The following is an 18,339-nucleotide window of genomic DNA, read 5'->3' as shown; positions in this document are numbered from 1 at the left end:
GTTTATGTGGTAAGACTTAATCTGTTACTAATTTAGATGTACAGTAATATATTCTATTTACTTCTGTTATATCGCATGAATTTCTATGAGCAGACCTAATTACTGTGTTCATTTGTTTTATCAAACTTCTAACTTTACTGATTTTCTGTAGTCTATTTCTTTCATTGATTTTAATATGTCTGTCCATCTGTAATAAATCATGCAAATCTATTGTTAGATCATTTTCTTCTAAACTGAGGGCACATTCTTTGTTCTCCATTTCCTGCTGGCATTCTGCAGAAAGTTCCAGAGCATCTTTCTTGTCCCACATTCTGTTCAGTTTCATCCTGTGTCATCCATTGCTCGTTCATATGGGAACTCACTGACCTATCACTCCACAACACTGACTGTGTCAGAGTTGCCCCAGTTTCCTGTTCCTTCCCTTGCTATGCAACTCCAACTGAACTTTTGTACTGGTTTCCAATGGAAGGCTCCATAGTATCTTCATATGGCAACTGATCAGATGTTTTCTGCTCCACTAGTTTCTCCTTAATTTGGGGATCCAATGCTGTATCCTGCTGTGATATTGCCAATATTAGATTTTCTACATTAAATCCTTCATGTTGCAGGTAATCCATATTTTTACCTATGTATATGTGTCAATGTTCTTATGTTTGTGGAGCTTTTCTCCCTGGGCCTCTGTTGAAAATGGATAAAATTATCCAGTCAGACTTTCCCAGTAAACAAATGTCAATATATAAATTAAAACAATAACAGAATTAGTACCCCAAAGTACTTTGGTGCAAGAATAGACCATTAAAATGTGATCACCTTATAGGATCATAGAATCATAGGAAGTTAACAGTTCTAGAGCCTTATAAGCATAGCCTTTCATGCCCTAAAATTTCTATTCACCTATGCACATGGACTAGAATGTCTTTGGTATATGCCTGTGTCATAGGACACCTTGCCCTCTATTCAGTACAAAAAACTAGTCACAAAGTAGAAATGCTGTATAAGGCAAAACCCCACCTTACTGATAATGGACACATTACAGCAATATGCTCATTCTTACAAACTACCCAACTCCACATATCTTTTATCTATCCTTTATCTTCATAAACCTACAATCAAACTAGCTAACCAAATATGAACAGTTCTGTAGAAAGATTTCCAAATTTCCAACTATCCGGCCTAACAAAATTCATCACACTATAACTCATAAACATCTGGACTGGCTAGAACTTCTAAGCACTGTGATCTGCTCCGACCTAAAGACAGCCTATAAAATCCTACACCATCCTGCCAAATTCTCATCAGTAACCAACATAATTCAGTGTTTTCCAGGCTTGAGAGAATTACAGTCCAAAAAAAAAAAAAAAAGAATAACAGCCTGTACAGAAACTGTTTAGATCCCATACTCAGTCTACAAAGATAAAGACTGGAATTCTATCCTGTCTTTAACAATGCAGGATTTTAACATAAGGAATTTCAGAATTAGCCTGAAATCACATCTAAAAAGAAAACAGTTATGCATGTGTTCCTCACCACCTGAATGATTCCCAATCCTCAATGTCTATCTCAGATACACATGATCCTATCAGTTTTCTTTTCTTTTATAAACTACTGATGTTATGTTGTCCTATCTCGACTTCATTCTTACAATGATGTGTTCGGAGCCAATCCTTGGCTCCAACTAGGCAGAATACTTAGCTGAAGATCTCAAACTTGACTTGTGACAATAAGGTATCCCACAGTGCAGTGGTGTAATTCCCCAGATCTCATTTGCCGTTTTACAAGGTTGGATGTGCTCATCTTGGCCGTGGCTAAGTTGTGAAATTTTTTTCTATATTACTTGTCAAAACTTAATATTTTTTGCATATATATAGCTCTATTATTAATAGATTTTTTCGTTGGTGTCTCTTTGCTGATTTTAGTTGAATAGAGATAGTTTTTCCCTTCAGCACGGCTTTTGCTGTCACTTTATAGGCCTTTTGGTATCCCTGTAGTGGTTGTTAGTTTTGTGTGTGTGTGTGTGTGTGTGTGTGTGTGTGTCTTCATAGCTCATTTAAGTTGGAAAGCTGTTCGCCTCTTTACGTAGAAGGGCTTGTACTGTTTGATCATTTTTTTGTGTGAAAATCAGAACCGTTTGAGTTAGAGGTTCTAATTTTCTTTCCCTGGTCGTTCTTCCTTGTATTGTCATTTGGTAGCATATTAGTCATATTTGTTGTGTTTGATAGAGCATCTAGGTTTCCCCTTTTTGTGAAAATGTCTAAAGAACAAAAAGAAAGAGAACACAAGCCTTCAGGGTTCAAAAAATGTCAGAGGTGCTCGCAAAATATGTCCATCATTGATGGACATGTTGTTTGTGTCTATTGTCTTGGTGCTATTCTTCTCCAAGAGGACTGCACCTTCTGTCATTTGTTTAGTGTCATAGTTCTTCAGGATAGAAGAAACAAGTTGATTCTAAAAGGGCTTTTAAAGCCTTACTTTGAAGAGGCCATTCATAGCTCTTCCTCTTCTTCTTCATCTCCTTCATCAAAAAAGAAAAAAATCACACAAGAGACAATCTCCAGCTGCATCTCCTTATACGGAGCTGCAAGTCAAACTCCCTAAAATTTCTAAGGCCACTACTTCCTCGGCTCTACAATCAGTGGAGCCTTCAGACGTTCTTTTGGTTGACAGGCCTGGTTCTTCATCTCGAAAGCCTTCAGAGCCGGAAGATACCTCCACTCGGAGCTGGTCCATTGAAATTTCTCTGGTTTCTCTGACCTTGAGATCACCAATCCTCCACAGGTCGCGATCTCCTTCCTTATCTTCCAGGTCTACAAGAATGTTATCAGATGAGGATGTGGAACAGGTGGTGTGTAGACTCCTCAATTCACCGGCGCTGACTAAATTGTTCTCGGCTCCCACCCATTTGTTTTCGGAGCCTACTGTGCCCACTATTGTTTCTCCTCTGAGCCAAGCTGGTCCTTTGGAGCTGGAGTCCTCGGTACCACTTACTGTGAAACTGTCAGTTCCAGGACTCCCTTCGGTCTCCACAGAGCCGAGATCTGCTCTGACTCTCTCGGCACCATCCAGTGAGTCTGGGAGCGGGGTTCCCTTGTTGGCCCTGAGGGGGATTCTTGGCCCCGATCTTCTTCGGTGCCGAGCTTACCCCTTGGAGCTTCGGCTTGGGTTAGCTCAGCTCCTACATCAGCCTCTGGTCTGATCTCGTTGGCTCTGTTGCTTTCCTCTGTCTCCTCAGAGCCGGGGGAGTCTTTGGGGCCAGCAGAATCTGCCTTGGAGCTGATGAGGAGTGTGTTGTCTACCCATTCGGAACCACAGAAGGATACCAGTACTCATTCCCCCAAGGTACCGGCTACTATCTCAGCACCACCCATTCCTTAAGACAGCAGAGACCCAGAGCCTTAGCATCCCCCATTGGACGAATCCCTCTCATCAAGGCCTTCCCAGAATGGTTACCTATCAAAACATCTACTCTTCATAATATCTAAACTCAAAACATCAAGACCATAACATCTAAACTTCAAAACATCTAATACTCATGACATCGAATCTCAAAACATTGAAAACTACAAAACAACTATAAATAACATCCCACACACTGTTTGCTACATTTATGCAGGGGGGGCAAGCCCCCCTGCATCCCACCCCTCCAGTAAATTAAATATACCAACTCCAAGGTAGCACTACAGTGGAGTTAGGAAATTAACTTTTTCCCCCACTGTACTGCAACCTTGGAGTTGGCATATTTAATTTATGGGGGGTGGGGGGGTGGAGCCTCCCACATGGGGTGCAGGGGGGCTTGTCCCCCCTGCAGAAACATAGTAAAAACTCTGTGGCATGTTATTTATAGTTGCTTTGTAGTTTTCAATGTTTTTAGATTCGATGTTATGAGTTTTAGATGTTTTGAAGTTTAGATGTTATGGTCTTGATGTTTTCAGTTTAGATGTTATGAAGAGTAGATTTTTTGATAGGTAGCCCCCCAAAATATCCTTCTGAGGAGCCAACCTCAGAAGAGAACCTGCAAGTGGAAGCATGTTGACTCCCCAGAGGAGTCCATCACTTCAGACACTGACCTCAATGAGTCGGAAGGGTCCCCATGGTCGTCCTCTGATGATATCTCATTTGCAGATATTCTAGAGATCCTTAAGGAAAGAGGTGGATGGCAGATCACTACCCCTTCTGATGAGGAGTCAGTGTACCTGAAGGCTTTTGGGTCTCAGCCTTCAGCCTCCTGGTTGTCCCTGCCTTTCCATGAAGTAATGGACCTGGTTAGTCAAAAGGCATGGGAGTCACCCAATGCTTTGGAACCAGTCCCTTGAAGGCCAAACAAATTTTTGCCAGCTTCTTTGGGCAAAGAATTTTTAACAAAGGGAGTACGTGTAGATGCTATGGTGGTGGCAGTAGCCACCAAAAAGGAACTTGCAGAGACTTCATCATCTGTTCATCCTCCGAATAAAGATTCTAGAATGATGGACAGATATGGGAAGCATATCTTTTCTTCAGCGACTTTTTCTCTGTGATCGCTGAACTACTTATCCTATTTTATGAGGCTACAAAGAGGTCTCCTGAAAGAGCTAGGAGATACTCTACAAGGTTCAGTAGCTGCGGGGGTGAATGATAAGGTCTCCTCCCAGCTGTCCACCTTAAATTCCATTCTCAACTCCTCCATGAGGCTCATATCATGTGGAGCAGATGGAGCGAGCAGGGCAGCGGGTTCTGGAGTTTCCCTTAGGAGACTCTCCTGGATGCGTTTGTGTAATTTTTCAGAGCCTTTCAAGTCTACCTTTACTAACTCCCCTTTTGATGATTCCTCACTCTTTGGACCCAAAGTAAAAGATACTCTAACCCAATGCGAACAGGAAGGAAAAACTCTCTCTGCCATTGGAGTATGTTTTTCCGTACCTTCAAGACCTTATCCCAAAGGTCAGAAGGGCCGAAAGATGTGGTTAAAAAGATCCCAGAGATTTTTTCAGGATGCATGGGGTGATACCTTCCCCAGGGGCAGAGGGGGAGTTAATAACGGTAGATGCCACCCCAGAGGCAGAGGGGGTCCACAAAACTAGGGTGACTGTGATTCCTTTCACAGATGCCCTTATCAGTGTTCCTAAAAGGAGGCCTGACTGCTCTACTCTGGAGGCAGTCGGGGGACATATGTTGATGTACCCAGAAGCCTGGCAAAATATCCCAAATAACAAATGTGTACTAAACATAATATCCAGAGGATATGCCATCCCTTTTTGCAAAACTGTCCCAAAGACCAAAACACTCCCGGCTGTTCCACCCAAGGGAACAAGCAACTATAGAGGTTGAAAAGTTGCTCCAAAAAAAAGTCATCCAAGAAGTCCCGCATACCAAATAGGATTCGGAACTTACTCAAGATTCTTTTTAGTGCCAAAAAGAACAGGGGACTGGAGGCCCATATTGGACCTAAGCAAGTTAAACGAATCTGTCAAAAAGTCAAAGTTCTGAATGGTGACACTGCAGTCTATACTCCCCTTTTTAGGGAAAGACAATTGGATGTGCTCGACAGACCTTCAAGATGCTTACTACCACTTAAAAATGGACAGGACATCAAGAAGGTACTTACGCTTCCAGCTGGGAGTCAGCCATTACCAGTTCAGAGCTCTGCCCTTTGGTCTCACTACAGCCCCCAGAGTGTTCACCAAATGTATGGCAGTAGTCCCGGCTCACCTGAGGCATCTATGATTCTGTGTGTTTCCCTATCTAGACGACTGGCTCCTATCTGCCACCACCAAGCATCTACTCCTACAAGCCAGGGTTCTAACTTTGGGCATCTGCAATCAGTTGGGTATTACAGTAAATTTTCAAAAATCTACCTTGTTGCCCTGGCACTGTATTACATTCATACGTGCAGATCTAGACACTTCATCAATGGTAGCATGTCTTCCAACAGAAAGAGTCATAGTTCTCAGACATCATATTCTTCACATCCTTCCCATGGACAAAGTGAAAGCAAAGCAAAAGTAATTCTACGCTTATTAGGAACAATGGCCTCCTCAGTTACACTAGTTCCTCTTGCCAGAATGCACATGAGGATACTTCAGTGGCTATTATTCTCCCAGTGGTCACTTCAAGAGCTTCCAATGTCTCATCTGATCAGAATAATTGAATCTTGCAAGAACGGCTTGAGATGGTGGATACACTCCATTCATGTGACAATAGGCAGACCCTTTGTTCCACTTCAACCAATAGTTACAGTGACCATGGACGCTTCCCAGACAGGGGGGGGGGGGCATTATCTTGGAAGAACAGTCCAAGGTACATGGCAAGATCATGAGGCTCACTTGCATATAAATGTTCTAAGATGAGAGCAGTGCTTCTTGCATTGTAAGCACTTCAAGACTATCTCTCACTAGGGACTATTGCGATCCAGTCAGACAATATGTCTGTGGTTTGGTACATAAATAAGCAGGGGGGAACCAGATCCTACCCCCTGTGTCAAGAAGCCTTAAGAGCATGGCAATGGGCAGTTTCTTCCCAGCGCTTTCTAATTGCAACACACATTCTGGGGAAGTCCAACGTGATGAGCAGAGCAATCCTAATGCCTCACGAGTAGTCTATCAATTACAATGTAGCGGAAATGATTTTCCAGACATGGGGACAGCCTTGCTGCAATCTCTTTGCCACTCCCATGAATGCCAAGAGCAGCAACTACTTTACCCTAGGTTCCCCCTTCGGGGGAGTCACCGAGAGATGCTCTTGCTCATGATTGACCCTCAGGACTTCTATATGCCTTTCCACCATTTCCTCTCATACCCAGAGTAATTCAGAAAGCTCAAAGCTTGGGAAACAGGATAATTCTCATTGCCCCTTACTGGCCTCGCCAAGTCTGGTTCCCCTTCCTGTTGCCCCACCTTCAGGAGAAGCCTTGGATCCTGGACCCAGTGCCAGATCTGCTGACTCATATGTTGGGGGAGCTTCATCCTTCTCTCCACACCCTAAAGCTGGCAGCTTGGCTGCTCCACTTCCCAGTTTAGTCAGGCTTCACAATTTCACTCCCACTGTTAGACATATCTTAATGTCCTCCCATAAAGCTTCCACTAGAAAGCTTTATTCTAGCAAATAGAAGAGGTTTTCACTGTGGGCTCAAGATAAGAACATTGATCCTTTCTCTGCACCTATTCAATCTATTTTGGAATTCTTGGCAGAACTTTTTCAAGAAGGCTCAGTTGTAGCAACCATCAAAGTTCAACTCAGCCTTCTTAAAAGGTGCTTCCTTATTAAGACCTCCCTTCAATCTCCCTGGGATCTAAATATTGTTTTGTCTCATCTCATTTTACCTCCCTTTGAGCCTTATTCGTCTTCAGACCTCAAGTTCCTTTCATGGAAGACCTTGTTTCTTGAATGCTCTTTCTATTAAGCCACCATATTTGATTTTTCATAAGGATACGATATCCTTACGTACTAACCTTTCCTTTTTACCAGACGTTGCATCTCCAAACAATATAAATCAATCCGTAGAACTTCCAGTATTCTTTCCTCAACACAACAACAAGGCAAAGTACAAATTACACCAACTGAACATGCACAGACAACTTAGATTATATTTGCATAGAACCAAAGACTTCAGAAAATCTGATCAATTATTTGTATCCTTTTCCATTGCAAAACAGGATCTTCAGTTTCAAAAACTACTCTTTCCAATTGGCTTTCAAATTGTACTACATTTATTTATAAATCACATCACAAGGAATTACCTTTCAAAGTAAAGGCTCAGTCCACTAGACCATTGGCTACGTCATCTGCTTTTCAAGCCAGAATCCTCGTAGATAATAATTGTGCAGCAGCTGCTTGGTCTACTCCACATACTTTTATTACTCATTACAAAGTGGATTTGGCCTCCAGGGACAGGGCTTCCTTTGGTTCCACGATGCTTAAAGGTGTACTCTCGTGAGCCACCCAGGAAAAAGGTGCTAGGGATGCTGTCCCATCATTGTAAGAATGAAGGCGAGATAGGACAACATAACATAAAGAAGTTATGTACTCACCATATGTTCCATGTTTGTTGTCCATCTCGTCGTTCATTCTTACAAACTCTCCAGCCTTCCCCCTGCCAAAGACTTCTTGTGGACCTAGTAGATTTCCACTACCTCAGGGGCTCTTTGTCTGAGCTTGTTTCGCCTTCCAGTACATTTGGTATGGACTTAGACACTTGTTTATATGTATATGTTTGTACATATGTATATAGTGTACATATTGTTCAGTATTAGCAGCAAACAAGATCTGGGGAATTACACCACTGCATTGTGGGATACATTCATATCTTCAGCTAAGTATTCGGCCGAATCGGAGCCAAGGATTGGCTCCAAACCCATCATAGTAAGAATGAATGGCGAGATGGACAACAAACATGGAAAGTTATGGTGAGTACATAACTTCTTTTTTCAACAAACAGCAAATTCAGAAAATACAATCTCACTAGTAAAATCAATGCATTCACAACTACCCAAACAGTCTTGTTATCTACTCCTCCATTATCTCCTACAATTCCCCTGTTAATCAAGCCAAGAAAATCAGACAGATTCTACAAAGTTGGTCCTCTGCTTCCTATTAGTAACAATAACTCTAACAGCTTAGGTGTACAGCCTGTAATTTAATGTACCCCTAAAATGGGCTTTCTTCTCAAATATCCACTACCGAATACAATTATCTTTCACAACTAATACATGTTTAGCTATATTTCCTTCAAACTATGTCCTTAACAACATATTGTGACTGCGACTAAATGTCATACATATATATCAAACATCTGTAAATATGTACATTCTACCTGTATATATTGTTTTACATTTGTACTATGTATCATTCTGTGGTTTAAAGATAATGATAATTTGTTATGTCTTCTTATGTGGAGTTCCTTTCGCAGACCTCTGCTGAAATAGGACTGGATTATCATGGTACACAAAGGCAAAAACAAATTAATAAATGAATGAATTACCCTTGTCTCAGTCAATCTTCACTCAAAAGCTTTAGCATTATGGTTAAACCTCAACAGTCATGGGCAAATCCACATTCACTTCAAATCAGGTGGTGATTGTTAGAATACCATTTACCTTTCTACAGGCTGTGGTGTAGTCATTTGTTTATTGCTTGTTGCTCCTTGAACCTGTATCTTTCCAGTGTCAAGTGTTCTTTTGCCTCTTATTACAAAAACAAGTTTATCTCTGACAATTCCAAGCAGCTCTCAATTCAAAATTCATCACTGGAAAGTCACCACAACTTGATTACATTTTTTCCATGCATTTCACTGACAATTGATTGTTTTTTTTCAACAAACCCCCCAGACAGATAAGCTGAAAGTCTAGGCATAACATTACACATATCTCAACCTTTATAGCTGAAGACTTGCTGGTTTCAGCATACACTTATAACTACATTTATGTATCCAGAATGCCTAAACATGTTCCCATAACTGGGACATAGGGTACTGCTGCATACCAGTGCACCTCTGCCTCCATCTTGCAACCCACCAGTCCCCAAAAAATCTATATATACTTAACTAACATCTCATGATTAGGGCTCTGGTGCATAGCTCAGGTATCCTCTTTCCTCTTACCCTAAACATCTTTTACATCTTTCCTATGTGGCCATCCTGACATCATTCCCATTACATAAAAATATAAATCTTAATGAAACACTGAATTTATAGTTATCAAGTATGCAAGCACCAACCATGAAGCATTGTCTACACAAAACACACAATTATACAACAGAATGTTTGCAGCATACTTCTTAACAGAACTAATAAACCATCAGCAGTTCAGATTATTTTAAAACACTTTTCAAAATAAAACTTTATGTCTTTGCAAGAAGGCAGTACCTTAATTTGTCAAGCTTTTATGGTTATAGCTCTAGGGTTATGGAGACAGGATTTAGTGCAGGTGTAATTGATTTAGATTTTGCCTTACTATCATTCCATACTACTGATATGGCATTGGAAGTGTATAAGGTTAATCAATATTTATGGAGATGAATTACTTGCTGGCTCAGAGGCAGAACCCAAAGAGTAGTGATTGAAAGAAAAAAATCGGATCCAGCACTGGTGAAATCAGATATTCCTCAGAGATCTGTGCTTGAGCCTTTGATGTTTAATATTGTTTTTGCCTCTATTCTACGTGATGATCATTGCTAGTTGTTTAAGTATACCAACAACTGTAAAATTAGCTTTTCTGCTAATAATGAAGATGATTTCACTAATATTAATAGGTATTTACTTTGCTTGGGTAAGTGAGTTAGTGCAATTGGTCTCTTATTTAGTAAGAAAAATTGTAATGTCATATATTTGGTAAACAAGAATTCAGGAGACCTATTATATTATCTACATATGATTTATTGAAAGTTAGTGAATAAAAGGATGTTGGTATACTGATTGATTCCTCTTTTTGTTTTAAAATTCATATGATTACCATCTGTAATAAGGCTTTCAGGCAGATGGGTTTGATTCTTACAAGAGATTACTATTTTAACTAGTTTATTTAATGTGTGTGTGTGTGTGTGTGTGTGTGTGTGTGTGTGTGTGTGTGTGTGTGTATATATATATATATATATATATATATATATATATATATATATATATATATATATATATATATATATATATATATATATATATATATATATACATATATATATATATATATACATATATATATATATATATATATATATATACATATATATATATATATATATATATATATATATATATATATATATATATATATATATAAGACCAAATTTGGAACACAACATAGTATTCTGTACTCTTAATAACTGACAGTATAATTGTACAGAATCAGTACAATGTAAATTTACAAAAAGAATACCTAATATTAAGCAGTTATGTTATAAGTATAGATGTTTCAGGTCTATATTATCTTATTGAAGAGGCATTACAGCGAATGCCTCTTCATCAACCAGTAAAGAATGAACCGCCAGTTCTGTAAACAGCCAATTCAGCGATCCACCAGGGGTCATCTTGTATTTGCCTCAGTTGCCTGTAAAGTATTTAATGAATCTTTTCTTCAGTCTTTATATGGTTAAAAGACATTTAAGCATCACAGGCAAATACAAAATGAGTTATGTAGTAAAAATAATATAACTTGTTATTTAACACACAGGACGGTACAGTTATGGAATTAATTACCTGAATATATCAGAGGTGTGAATAGTCTAGTAAAATTTAAGAAGTGTTTGAATAATTAGGCTGGAGCTTTGATGCTTGATTCAACAATTACTGAGATAGTGTTCCTTGAAAGCTGTAAGGCTTGAATACGTTATCTAACTTATGAACTATTTAACCCTCTATCTAGGGGCTTTGCCACACCCTGAGCTGTAAGTGTACTTTTTTAATACCTTTATTAAATTATCACTAAAGACACAGGCAAACATATATTAATGTAAAGGAAAACAAACCATATTAAAATGTTTCAATTGCAGACATTATACATCACATACGTTCTTTTTTTAATAACTATCTTCAGTCAGTGATACATAAATTGTTCAGTTCCTGCCGCCATTTAAGACCCACTCCTTCTGCAGAATATTATTCTGCATTTATTGTTCCCACATATTCCATTTATTTCTATGTAATTTGTTTGTTTCCTTTTTTATAGATCCCATTTCCAGTTCTTTTACCTCTGTTACAATATTCAGTACTTTAAACACAGTTGGTTCAGACTTTAATTTACATTTTCTAGTAATTGCTTTTTTGGCAGCCACTAGAATTAAACGTAATAGTGCCTTATTCTGTCTAGGCGATTCAGATTCTGTGTTCCAGCTCCAAAGAATAATTTCCTTATTTACACTCATTTGCTCACCCAATATTTCTGACAGGATACTCTGTACGGAATTTTAAAGTCTGCCAACTCATTACACTCCCAAACATAAGTTCCCAGTTACCTCCTTTTTAGCCATCACAACCCATTGTTTGCCATCTATCTGAGGAAAATTCTTTGGAGTCTGCTTGGGATATAAAAATACCTATGCAAACACTTCCAAGCCAAACTTGTAAACCTAGACTTTGAAGCATACTTGGGAGCAATACATATGGCCTACCATTCTTCTCTTTTAAATTGCATGCCCAGTCTCTCTTCCCAATCTTTTCTGACCTCCTCTGATTGACTCTTATACTTATTGTGCAATATTTTATACACCCTGTGACATCCACTGACTCCAGTGTGGGAGTATCATGGAAAACACCAAAGCACAGAGCACACAAGAGTAAAGCCTGACCCAGATTTCCAGCTGTGTCCCCTCCCCAATACAAATGGTAAATGTTGCGTCAGAGTGGTCTATATGCCCTTCAAAGGGTGATTGATTATTAAAAATTAAATATCAAAATAAATATCTATGACCAGAAACAGACAGGCATTTGAGGTGACTTAGGGAGTATCAAAGACGTGTAAGCACTCTCTAAACTCTAAAGAACACACTGATTGTCCAGCTACAATGTAAAGTAATGAAAAATATTTAATAATAAGTAAAATGATTAAACAGTGTAAAGCAATAACTTTCAATAAACACCAGAATTCAATCACCAGAAATACAACATTAAACTGTAGGATAGAAGTCCATCATCTTAGAAAAACTAAATAACTGAACTTTCTTATAATCTAACTAAAGAATACTGCCCCTAATCTAATCTAAAACACAGCAAGGCAAACGCAGGCTTGCAGTTCTGGTGAGTCCTTTTTCTGGGTATCTTCTGACTGCAACTCTTCACTAACTGCTCAGCTCCCTTAATTAACTGCTCACAACTGACTTCAGCAGCCTTTTTATATAGTCCAGGTTAACAGACTCAAATGTCTTATTTTAAAAATAACAGTCAGCTGTTTGTAAAAGTTCTTCTTCCTGTCAATCAGCTGTTCAAATAATCACATAGCAACCAGGAACATTCTAACAACATCACCTACTGATCAGCTGATTCTCCACAGACAGTTTAAACTTTAGAATCTCCCTCACAAACATATCCAATTAGAAATGTATCAAAACACTAACAGATTCTTTAACCATTTTGTATAAACAGGGAAATACTCAACATTTCAAAAACGTATTTATATTTTTACAATTAGACATGCTGGCATGCAATACAAGTTAATCTGAGAATATGCACAAATCTCCTGCCAGACATGCTAACTCTAGTGTGGAAGTGTCATGGAAAACACCAAAGCACAGAGCACACAAGAGTAAAATTCCACAATTTCCCTTAAGAGCACAACAGGAACACTCTCTTTTTTCCTGGGACTGGACTATATACCTTTCTCTACCCCAAATGTAATCCCTTATCTTATACTTTTGAGCAATGTGTTCCAGTTTAAGACCTCTGACTCACTCACACTCAAAATAAATTTAAATCTCACACACTCAAACACGTATGGGAAGCCTGACATGAGTCTGTATCGCATATCAGATGATGAAAAGAGTGAACGCTCTTTCATCGCTCTAATAATGTCGAAAGTAGAAAAAAGTGAAGTCACAGAAAATCGATTTTTTTCAAAGGGAAAAAAAATCAGTGGGCCATCTTCAGACTTTGCCATTTCCTCCACTATGGTGTGATCTCGGAGTTGGTATATTTAAGTAGGGGTGGGGTGCACAGCCCTCCCACATTGTGGGGCTCGGGGTATGAAGCCCCCCACTTCATTTTGTGTTTAAACCTTTTTATTTTTTTGGAGCAGCAAATTTATTTCCCTGGGAAAAAATTTGCTGTTCCGTGTGTTCGCTTTTTTTGTTATTTTGATATTATCGGTTCGCTCTTTTCATCATGTGATAATATGATATAGACACACCTGACACAGATTTCTAGCTGTGTCCCCTCCCCAGTACAAATGGTAAACACTGCCACCAGAGTCAGACAGGTCTACATGCTCTTCAAAGGGTGATCAATTTTTTATTTATTTTCAGTATGATGACTGGGGAAGTCCAATGGGCCATGAAGAGCCCGTTTTCAGTGGAGGCCCGGGGAGAAAAGATCCAATGAACAGTTACAGAGAAAATAGCATATACAATCAATTGTTGAGAATAAATAGCATGCAATAAAACAAATGTGGTAACATACAACAGATTTGCAGAGAAATACAGCATACAAATGATATTTTTGATACTGACAGATGATAACTACATATGAATATTTTTTTTTAATAAATATCAAAATAAATTATAGCTATGGCCAGAATTAGCCAGGCATTTGAGGTAACCTTGGGAGTATCAAACAGGTATAAGCACTCTCTAATCTTTAAAGAACACACTGATTTTCCAGCCACAATTTAAAGTAATGAAAAGCATTTAATAATAAGGAAAATGATTACGAGAGTGTAAACCTATAACTTTCAATAAAAACCAGAATGCAATCACCAGAAATATAAAATTAAACTGTAGGATAGAAGTCCATCATCTTAGAAACACTCAATCTAAATAACTGAATTTTCCTAATCTAGCTAGAGAATATTGTCCCTGATCTAGTCTAAAACATAACAGCAAGAGAAAGATGGGCTTACAGTTCTAGTATGTCCTTTTTCTGCGCATCTTCTGATTGCAACTCCTCACTAACTGCTTAGCTCTCTTAATTAACTGCTCACAACTGACTTCAGCAGTCTCTTTTATACAGTCCAGGTTAACAGTCTCAACTGCCTTATTTTAAAAATAACAGTCAGCTGTTTGAAAATGTTCATGTTCCTGTCAATCAGCTGTTTAGATAATCACACAGCAACTAGGAACATTCTAATGACATCACCTACTGATCAGCTGATTCTCCACAGACAGTATGCATTTTAGAATCTCCCTCATAAATTTGTGCAATTAGAAATGTATCAAAACTCTGATAGATTCTTTAAACATTTTGTATAAACAGGGAAATACTCAACACTTCAAACAATTATTTACATTTTTACAATTAGACATGCTGGCATTCAATACAAGTTAATCTAAGAATGTACATAAATCTCCAGCCCGACATGCTACCACACTTATAACTCAAGCACAATTTTGAAGTGACCCTTGAAAATTGACACGAGAAAAATGGGTCTACTGGGGAATATTAACCCCTTCCTCTCATGAACAATCCATCTGCATTGGCATTATTGACCCCACTGTGATGTTGTATGGTCATAGCACATGCCTGCAATCCTAGGCTCCACCTCAGTAACTTGACATTTTGCTTACTGACTCTATTAAGCCATGTTAAAGGGTTATGATGTGTGAATACAGTGAATTTTCTCCCATAAGGATAGGGCTGCAGCTTTTGCAATGGCCACACTATGGCCAAACACACTTTCTCCATGGCTACATAACACTCTTTTCTAGGTTGGAGTCTACAGCTCAGATATACCAATGGGTGCTCTTCTACTCTGTGGAAACTTGGCTTAATACTGCCCCCACCCCATAATTTGAAACATCAACCTGTACAATAAATTCTTTATTGTAATCTGGGCTGGCTAACACAGGGGGTCCTCCCAAAATCTCTTTAACTTTTTGGTATACCAGTTCATAATCTGTGGCTCACACCACCTTGTTCAGTTTATTCTTCCTAGTTAGGTCAGTAAGGGGTGCAGCCATTGTACTATAATTGGGCACACATTTCCTATAGTACCCCACTGTCACTAGAAATGCTGTCACTTGTTTCTTAATAACAGGAACCGGTCACGCTTGAATAGCTTCCAACTTGACAGCTTCTGGCCTAATTTTACCACTTCACACTCTGTGTCCTAAGTAAGTGACCTCTGCCATACCTACTTGACACTTGTTGGGTTTAATGATTAATCCTGCCCTACTTAATCTATCCAAGACTTCTTTCACATGTTGGTCTGCAAATGCCTGTAGCATAGTCTTTAATGTAGTTTAACCTCTCCACAAAACAATTAGTCTGAGGATGGTGTGTTTCGCTAAATGAATACAAGGTACTGCATTATAAAAGTCATCCCCTATCAGTACATCTGCAGAAGCATCCTCAAACACACCTACTTGCTTGCTTCTTCTTCCACCCTCCCAGTCAAGATGAACCCTAACTTTCTAGATGTGAAAATTAGTAAAGATCTCGTTAACATGACATTTAATAGCAATATATATAGAAAGCTCACATATTCTGATGGCTTATTGTACAATTCCAGTTGCCACCCCGAATTCCAAAAGAAAGGAATTGTAAAGGGTGAATATGTTCGACTCGGTAGAATGGTCTCAGTGGATGAGTTATTTGTTGTTGAGGAACTAAAATTGGCTGACATGTTTTTGACTTGAGGGTATCCGGAGAAATTAATTTTGGAAATTCAAGAGGAGGTTATTCACAAAAGGAGAAATGGTATGGCGTGCTTAGTTCCTGACTGCTGTGTTAGGCAGACCAGAACTCCAAGCACGCATGCTCAGGCATTCTGAGCTCCAGACTGCTCAGTTAGGCAGTCCAGATAGGGAAGGCAGGAAACTCCGCCCTTCCAACCCAAAGGTCTGTGCGGTGATGGCCGCACAAACCGGAAGGTCACCAGACTGCATCTCCTGCAGGCTGGACCAACAGCAGGAGGCTCCAACCTCCTCACATCTTGTGGGAGACCACAGCATGCACAGGCCAGAATGGAGGACCGATCGGGCTGCAGGATCTTGGCTGCTGCAGAGTACAGGTTGCTATGGAGGAGCTGGGCTGACCGATCGGGCTGCAGGATCACGGCTGCTGCAGAGTACAGGTCACTATGAAAGAGCTGGGCTGCAGGATCACAGCTGCTGCAGAGTACAGGTCACTGTGAAGGAGCTGGGCTGTTAAAGGACCGCATGCCAGGCCATTCTGGAGACAGGTGATCGCTGCGGAGGACTTAGCTGAGTACAGGTAGTGTGTGTGTGTGTGTGTGTGTGTGTGTGTGTGTGTGTGTGTGTAATGAAAGACTGGTGTTCTGTCGAGGATTACTTATGGGCCAGTACTTGCCTTGGCAGGCTAAAGGTTCCATGTGGTACAGAATACAGTAAAGCGGTTATCTGAGAAAATAAAGAAAAGAATACATGATCAAAATACAAAACATTTTATTTAATTAAAATGTTTCATTTTAATTATTTCTGTTCTATGTTTGTCTCAAGGTTAGCAGTTTGACTAGTGACAGTATAGTTTCCAGCTGTTGGCAAAATATTGATAGTAAAATGTTGATAGTAGTTTAAATTGTTCTAACTGTGAATTGATTTCTAATATTTCCTGTTTACATGTTAGTGTCTACTTGTTGGTAGTCAGTTCATGGTTAACACTTGCTACAAGGCCACTAACTAATAAGAAGCTGTCTTCTCATTGTACATAACACAAAAAGAAAGCTTTTTTGTATATATTCTAAACATAAAAAAGTAAATGCAGTTTTTTGGAACTAAGAGGAGTATAAATGTGTAGTAGATGTAGTATATTTTTTCATTCTTAAGTTGAATAAATAAAGTAACAATGCAATTCTGATTCAAAACAGGTATAACTATAAGATTTGCACATTCAAGAATAGCCCTTGTAATGAGTTAAGGTAATTTAATAGAGAAGAAAAAACAACAGGAGCCTAGTATATCAACAGAAGAGAATGCAGCTTAGCTGGTATTCTGAAGATATGCTTTATATCATCTTGTCAGGTAATTAAGACTCAAGTCTAAATGTTTATGTCCATCTGTTGTGTATTCTCACCAGATCGCACTGTACTGAAGCTTACAGATTTGTAGCATTAGCCTCAGACTACTGATTCCAAGTTTGTCATTGTTTTTTGTATTCTCAGTGTATCAGTCAGTTTTCATAGAATTTTCTTCCTGCATTCCACAGTCATAACTACATTATATGGCACCTTCATAAAAGCAACAAGATGGTTATTCTATGCAAGAGGTATTGCTACACCTTGCAAGGAATGACTTCAATTTATTACTCGGTGACACAGTAATCATTTGCTCCTTTAAAACTATTAGTTCTGTGGTTCATGTATTTATTTCATAAACAGATTACTCATTGCATGCAAAAATAAATGTAACTGTCAGAAAGCCAAAAAACATTGTTGCTAAACTAAACAAGGAATTCAGAACTGTGATTAAATCAACCAAAGCCTAATATGAGGTAAAAATATAAACCCAGGTGAAAGATAACCACAAAGTATTTTTAACTGTGCTAGAAATCTCAAACAATGACTGTCTCTACAGTGAGCTAATAATAAATGATGTCACATATTTGCATCACTGGATATAGACAATCAACTGACCAACTAATTCAGATTGAACTTCATCCCCTCCCCAATCTTCCAATATTCTCACATCAAATACCTGCATCTATAACCCCCTCAGATCTCTCAATAATTTCTGAAGTTAGTACCTAAGGCCAAGAACATAATGTCTGTTGAGACT

Source organism: Protopterus annectens, chromosome 8.part0 (genome assembly GCF_019279795.1).
Source record: "Protopterus annectens isolate FY-2018-M chromosome 8.part0, PAN1.0, whole genome shotgun sequence".
Classification (NCBI taxonomy): domain Eukaryota; kingdom Metazoa; phylum Chordata; order Ceratodontiformes; family Protopteridae; genus Protopterus; species Protopterus annectens.
This window is presented reverse-complemented; position numbering follows the sequence as displayed.